This window comes from Syngnathus floridae, chromosome 4 (genome assembly GCF_059516105.1).
Source record: "Syngnathus floridae isolate MCC-2025c chromosome 4, RoL_Sflo_1.0, whole genome shotgun sequence".
Lineage (NCBI taxonomy): Eukaryota > Metazoa > Chordata > Actinopteri > Syngnathiformes > Syngnathidae > Syngnathus > Syngnathus floridae.
In genome coordinates, this window is record NC_142416.1 from 5036883 (window position 1) to 5043874 (window position 6992).

The window sequence follows — 6992 nt, forward strand, 5'->3', positions numbered from 1 at the left end:
AAATAAAGAACTTTATCACAATATTCTAATTCTCTGACAGTCTTGTATATAACATGAGGTGCTCATACATTTATTTGGGTTTATTGTCATAATGGCCCTCCAAGTCAAGTTAAGTTTATTTGTATAGCCCTAAATCACAAGCAGTCTCAAAGGGCTTCACATAGACAAAAATTGACAATTATTCTCAAAGCATCCCCTGATCTTAAGCTCCCAAAAGGGCAAGGAAAAACTAAAAAAAAAAAAAACTACCAGGGGAAAATGAGAAACCTTGAGAAGGGACCACAGATGGAAGGATCCCCCTTTCAGGATCACCAGGTTGTAATGGATGCTGAGAGGGCACAAGTAAGACATAATATGAAAATATATGAAAAAATGGATGTCGGAGGTGCCCTCGATTGTCCTGGCAGTGTCTTCAAGGAGGTTGAGCTGCAGTTTCCTCATCTTAAAATTGTTCTCGAGAATCCAGCTAGCCGCTATCAGCTTTTGTGCCACCTAACCCCCTCCCCAGCCAGGGAGGGGGGTGGGGAGAGAGAACAAAAACAAACTCGGGCTGAATCGGCCACGACTAGTTAAAGGCCATCTCATAGAAATGTGTCTTTAAACATGTCTTAAATGTTTCTACTGAGGTAGCAGTTCTAGTATCCATTGGTAGGGCATTCCAAAGCTCTGGAGCCCAAATAGAGAATGCTCTAGAACCTGCAGACATTTTCTTGGCCCTCGGTGTAACTAAAAGACTAGTGTTTTGCGAACGAAGATTACGAGATGGAACATAATTTATCGAGAATGATTTATAGGTTAGTAGAAGAACCTTGAAGTCACATTTTAAATGGACCGGGAGCCAATGTAAGTTGGCTAATATTGGGGTAATGTGATCAAATTTTCTTGTCCATGAGAGCAGCCTCGCAGCAACATTTTGTACTAACTGTAGACTTTTGATGAGGGACTTAGGAAGACCAGAGAATAATACATTACAGTAGTGCAGGTGCGGGCGGCTCGGTGGCGCACTGGGTAGCACACTGGGTAGCACGTCCGCCTCACAGTTAGGAGGGTGCGGGTTCGATTCCACCTCCGGCCCTCCCTGTGTGGAGTTTCCATGTTCTCCCCAGGCCCGCGTAGGTTTTCTCCGGGCACTCCGGTTTCCTCCCGCATTCCAAAAACATGCTTGGTAGGCCGATTGAAGACTCCAAATTGTCCCTAGGTGTGAGTGTGGGTGCGGATGGTTGTCTGTCTCTGTGTGCCCTGCGATTGGCTGGCAACCGGTTCAGGGTGTCCCCCACCTACTGCCCAATGACGGCTGGGATAGGCTTCAGCACGCCCGCGACCCCCGTGGGGACTAAGCGGTTCAGAAAATGGATGGATGGATGGATGGATGGATAGTCCAGGCGCGACGTGACGAACGCATGTATAATAGTTTCCACATCCCCGGTCGAGAGGATCGGACGAATCTTAGCAATATTACGAAAGTGAAAAAATGCAATTCTGGTTATATTCTTAATGTGTTTTTTAAAGGAGAGCGTTTGGTGTACTATTCAAAATGTCGCGCTCTAGTCTACACGAGGAGCTATGTGCATGCTGAAAGTCTAGCCTAGCGCTAGTTAACTTTAACTTAAAGGCCCAGAGACACCGGTATATGTATAAATCGGTTTTAGTTAGCTTATGGGCTTATAAATATAAATTGACGATCGAAACAACGAAAAGGAAGCTGTTGCTCTGAAAAATATAATTTAAATTTGCCGCGCAGACGAGTTTGACTGCACCGAGCCGCCAGCCAGAAGTGACGTCTCATGACGTCTCAAGTTGTACGCGTTTAGCTTCGGTGAATGTAAACAAAAAGAGAAGAGGGGCCAGCGCGGAGACGTCGGGCCAGGCTTGCGGCCAACTCAGCTCGCCCAGCCGCGCCTTCCATTCTCCTGGCGTACTTTCGTTCGCTGGACGACAAGATGGGTTGCTTTCGCCTGATAAGATCCACGAACCGGACAGTGCGTGCCTGCTGTGTGCTCGTGTTCACAGTGGCCTGGTTGACTGTCATCTTTCCGGACTCTGCTGTGCATCGGGAGCGGTTAGCGTGCTATCACTCTTATTGTTCATCTTCTTGTTTTATTTTTCCTGTGTTGTTTACTTGTATGTGCGTTGTGAACTCTGTCTTGTCACCCTGGGATAGTGAGAAACGTAATTTCGATCTCTGTGTGTCTTGACATGCGGAGGAATTGACAATAAAGGGGACTTTGACTTTGAGACTTTGACTTTGAAAAGTATGTCGAAGCGTGACGGGAGGGGCACAATTCAGAAAACGTGCTCAGCTCGTCGAAAAAATGCGATTTAAGCAATAAAATTAAAAATGCGCCTAAAACCTAAACCAAACGCTGCAGATGTTCATTTTTCATGTGCAGTGGTCAACTCGGCACTCTAAAGCCCCCTGAGAACTTTTTAATATGCCAACCTAACCACAGTGACGGGAGAGCCACAATTCAGAAAACGTGCTCAGCTCGTCGAGAAAATGCGATTTAAGCAATAAAATTAAAAATGCTTACAAAACCTAAACCAAACGTTGCAGGTGGTCATTTCTTCATGTGCCGAGATCAACTCGGCACTCTAAAGCCCCCAAGAGCACTTTTTACTATGCCAACCTAACCAGAGTGACGGGAGGGGCACAATTCAGAAAACGTGCTCAGCTCAGCCCAAGTGAACTGCTCGATTCATCATATTCTGCTTCAAAAGAGATAAAATGATGCTAATATTTCCGCTAGAAACGGAGCTGTCGCTATCATCTGCCATGTTTTTTGGGTTTGTTGAGATCCGGATGTACAACTTTTGACGTCACAGTAATGGCGCCACCAGTGTGGCTGCGTGCGGAACCCGATCGATAAACTGGCATTTAATTTTAGCTTTATTCTTAGTAATCGGTGTCCATTTTTAATTTCCAATGCGGCAAATGTGTTCCCTTTATACATTCTATCAAATTCCGTTCTAATTGAAAAAAAAAGGGATGTCTAGGCCTTTAACAGACTTCAAACCCATCCTCACAGGTGGTCTAATCACCTGTGCCCTGGCCTGCTCTAAAGTGACCTGTCATGAGTGGCTCAAACAATAATCTATATTCCTAGAAAGAGTGAAGGCGCCTTCACGGTTTGGGTGAAGGCCGTCCTTCCTCAGCAGGTCGGGGCGGCCCCAGAAGGAGGACCAGTTATCTATAAAATACAGTCCCTGCTTTTTACAGAACCCAGCCATCCATCGATTAAGGGAGACTAATCTACTAAACCTCTCATCAGTGCCTCTCCCAGGCTAGGGGCCAGAGACAAATACTCGATGCCGACTCATCTTTCTGGCAAAATCACAAGTCCTGGCTATGTTTTTTCTTTGTGATCTCTGGTTGTCTCATCCTAACATCATTGGAGCTGTCTGAGTAGCTAGTGTTGGAGGAACTACGCTGTTGACTAGGCCTATTGCGAGTCAGTTCCCTAAGATTAGCTTCTATGTTGGGTGCTCTGCCCCCAGGAATAAACATTACCGTGGCTGGATTTTTAAGCATAATAATTCGGGTAATGGAGTCACCTATGACCAAAGTGCGAGGGCCAGTAGACTGAGATGACTTTGGACGGCTATGCGTCTTACCTGGCTCAGCGCGATTAGCAAGCCGCTTGGGGCTAATGCTAACCGGGCTAGCGGGCTGACTACAGCCCGCGTCTGTGTCCGCCACATCTACTGTTATCGCACTATTCTGCTCTAACTGGCGGACACGTCCCTCTAGCAGGGACAACCTCTCTAAGAGAAGGGTGCAGTTGATGCACAAAGCCGTACAAACCTCTTGGTCCGCTGCCATACTTTGTGTCCAAAGATCGGCGATCGAGAGCCTAATGGCGACGTGGGCGGAAGTCCAACTTCACACAAACACTACATCCGAAAGAAGCTACAATGCGGCCCGCGAAAAAAATTAGTTTGACACCCCTGGGTTAGGGGAATGATACAACAAGCTAGCTCAGAGATTTCAGCTGTCAGTTTGCACTGTGAGGAACATAGTGAGGAAATGGAAGACCACAGGCACAGTTCTAGTTAAGGCCCGGAGTGGCAAGCCTTATAGTGCAGAAAATACTGTAATCGGAACTCATTGCCAGCCACCTGTTCCCTATCAAAGAGCCTATTTAGCCACATCTCTCAAAGCAAATTTTGTCAGTTTGTCTGGCTTGCTACCTGTATGTTAGCTACAAGTTCCTGCTCACTGACTACTGTCTAAACTGACTCCCATTGCAGACCTTGCCTGTTTGACTGACCCATTCATGAGGTCCGCCCGGCCTGACCCACTGCCTGTTCCTGACCACGTCACTGCATTTCATCCTGCCTGCCTTTCTGATCGATCTGCTCTGAACTCTGTACAGCCTGACCTATTTATTACCTGTTCCTGCCCACGTCTCCCCCTTTCCTGCCTGTTTGCATGATCTGTTTTGGACTCTGGCCTGACCATGAGCTTGTCCTTGTCTGCCTCGACGACGGACGCTGTCACAGCTCCTGCGCATTTGCTCATCGATCTGCCAGTCCTGCGTGTTCCCGGTCCGTGTTGTGGCTCCTTCCGTCAGCCAGTGCCTGCGCAGCTTCTTCTCTAATTCTGCTCTGCCAACGTTCCAGTCTCCCAGTTCCCTTCTCCCCTTTACTAAATAAACAAGTTGGTGCTGCACATGGCTGTCCTTCCTTGTTTGTTGCATACATTTCAAGATTCAAGAGTTTTTTTTTATGAAAAGGCTACAATAATCTCTCGTTTATCACGGATAATTGGTTCCAAGACCACCCGCGATAGGTGAAAATCCACGATGTAGAGAAAATATATTGTTACACTATCCATAAAAGGCTTTTGTGAACCTTTATTGTATTTTATTGTATTTTTAAACACTGTATATTATAATTTTAAATGTTTTTGTATTCTTAAACCCTTTAGTAAACATTTTAAAGTCAAACTGATTTTCATGAACATTATTTAAATAAATAGGAAAATAAAGAAAATCAATAAGAGTAAATATATGCAATCAATGCACATGACTTTTGTGAACCTTTATTGTAGTTTTATACACTTTATTGTTTTTTATACACTTTTTGTATTTTTAAACACTTTTGTAATTGTTTTAAAGTCAAACTGACGTGCAGAAACACTCTTATTTATTTAAATAAATAAGAAAATAAATATCAGTAAATATATTGTTACAATATCCACACAAGACTTTTATGAACCTTTTTTGAAGTGTAAACGTGTCTGGCTCCTCTCTGCTCTGGCATACTGGCTGACTGATGTGCCCCTGCGGCCCAGCGCGAGATCGCACAAGACTTTTATAATTTTATTTTTATACACTCTATTGTACTTTTAAATATGTTATTGTATTTTAAACACCTTATAGAACATTTAAAAGTGTCACTGCTCCTCTCTGACACGCATGGCCAAGCGCAAGCGCATCCACACAAGACTTTTATAATTTTATTTTTAAACACTTTATTGTATTTTTAAACATTTAAACATTTTAAAGTGTAAATGTGTCACAGCTCTGCTTTGCTCTTGCGGTGCTGACCCGCTTCTTCTTCTTATCGTGTCTACAAGGCAGTTAGTTACAAGGCTTGGCTAGATGTGGTTCAGCCACAGCTTCTCATTAAACTCTGCTAAGTCCGATGCTGTGCAGGGATGTTCCAGCAGGGGGGATATGAGGAGGTGTTGCATGGTCTGTGGTTCAGTGCCAGAGTCACACTCAGCGTTACGATCATTCAGATGTCCCCATTTGCCGAGAGTGACTTTTGCACGTCCAACACCAGATCTTAATCTATTCATTTCTACGTTGCATAGTTGGTGTCTGCTCCTGGGGGCAGTGCCTCGCTTGCCTTAAGCTCCATTGTAGTTTCTGGTGGAAGATTGTCAAGTCTTTCTTCCCACCGAGTGACTCTTTCACTGCTTATGTTCGGTGTTCCGAGTGGTGGGACACTTTTCAGAAAACCTCTCCTGGACTTAAGGCGGCTTTTTGCTGTTACATGCCCGAAGAGAGGATGTCTTTAGTCAGTGGACTGTTGTTGCCGCTCTTTCTTGCTTGCTGTTTGTCTACGTATCTGTGGTGGGGCTATTCCTGCCAGGATGTACAGGCGCTCTGTAGGCATTGGACAGCCAGTGATAAGACGGCAGGTAGCATTTAGGGCGGGGTCCAGCTTCTTGGCATGGGAAGCTCGCTCCCATACTGGGCAGGCATACTCTGCAGCTGAGTAGCAGAGAGCAAGTGCAGTTGTCTTGAGAGTCTGTGGATGAGCACCCTATGTTGTGCCAGTGAGCTTGCGGACAATGTTGATCCTCACAGCTACTTTGCACTAAGTCTTCTCAATGTGGGTCTTAAAGGAGAGGCATCTATCCAGGGTTACCCCTAGGTAGACTGGGTGCTCACAGTGTTCAACGGAGGTTCCTGACCAGCTGACCTTCAGTTGGCGCTTAGCTTCACGATTTCGCAGGTAGAAGGCACACACCTGTGTCTTAGATAGGTTTGCACGTAGGTGGTTTTCTTCATAGTAAGCTGTTAGCTCTGTCAGAGCATTGGAGAGTCTGTCTTCCACGATTTTGAAATCAGTGGCTTGTGCGCCTATGCTAAGATCGTCTGCATAGATGGAGCGACGTGTGTCTGCACTTTTTGGTTGGTTGTTGGTTTTAGATGTTGAAGAGAAGTGGTGCAAGCACACTTCCCTGTGGGAGGCCATTCTTGAGTCATTGCCACCTGCTCTTCTTTTCTCCAAGTTCAACAAAAAAGTGCCTGTTATCGAGCATGCATTCAATCAGCTCTGTCAGACGGATGTCTCTTGTGGTCTCCAGGATCTTGCTGAGGAGATGTCTGTGGTTGACTGTATCATAGGCAGCTGAGAGGTCGACAAACACCACACCAGTTACCATCCCTTCCTCATAACCATCTTCGATGTACTGGGTGAGGTTGAGTACTTGGCTAGTTGTCGACTTGCCAGGGTGGAAACCTGCTTGTTCAGGGATG

General features: G+C 45.6%; 1 long non-coding RNA gene across 1 annotated transcript; it reads left to right on the forward strand.

The window, feature by feature from the left end:
• The first annotated feature begins 1604 nt into the window (after positions 1 to 1604).
• Positions 1605 to 4669, forward strand: LOC148398606 (uncharacterized). The gene is made up of 2 exons (XR_015858219.1): positions 1605 to 2059; positions 4249 to 4669. It is a non-coding gene; the product is annotated as an uncharacterized LOC148398606 (long non-coding RNA).
• Positions 4670 to 6992: the final 2323 nt, after the last annotated feature.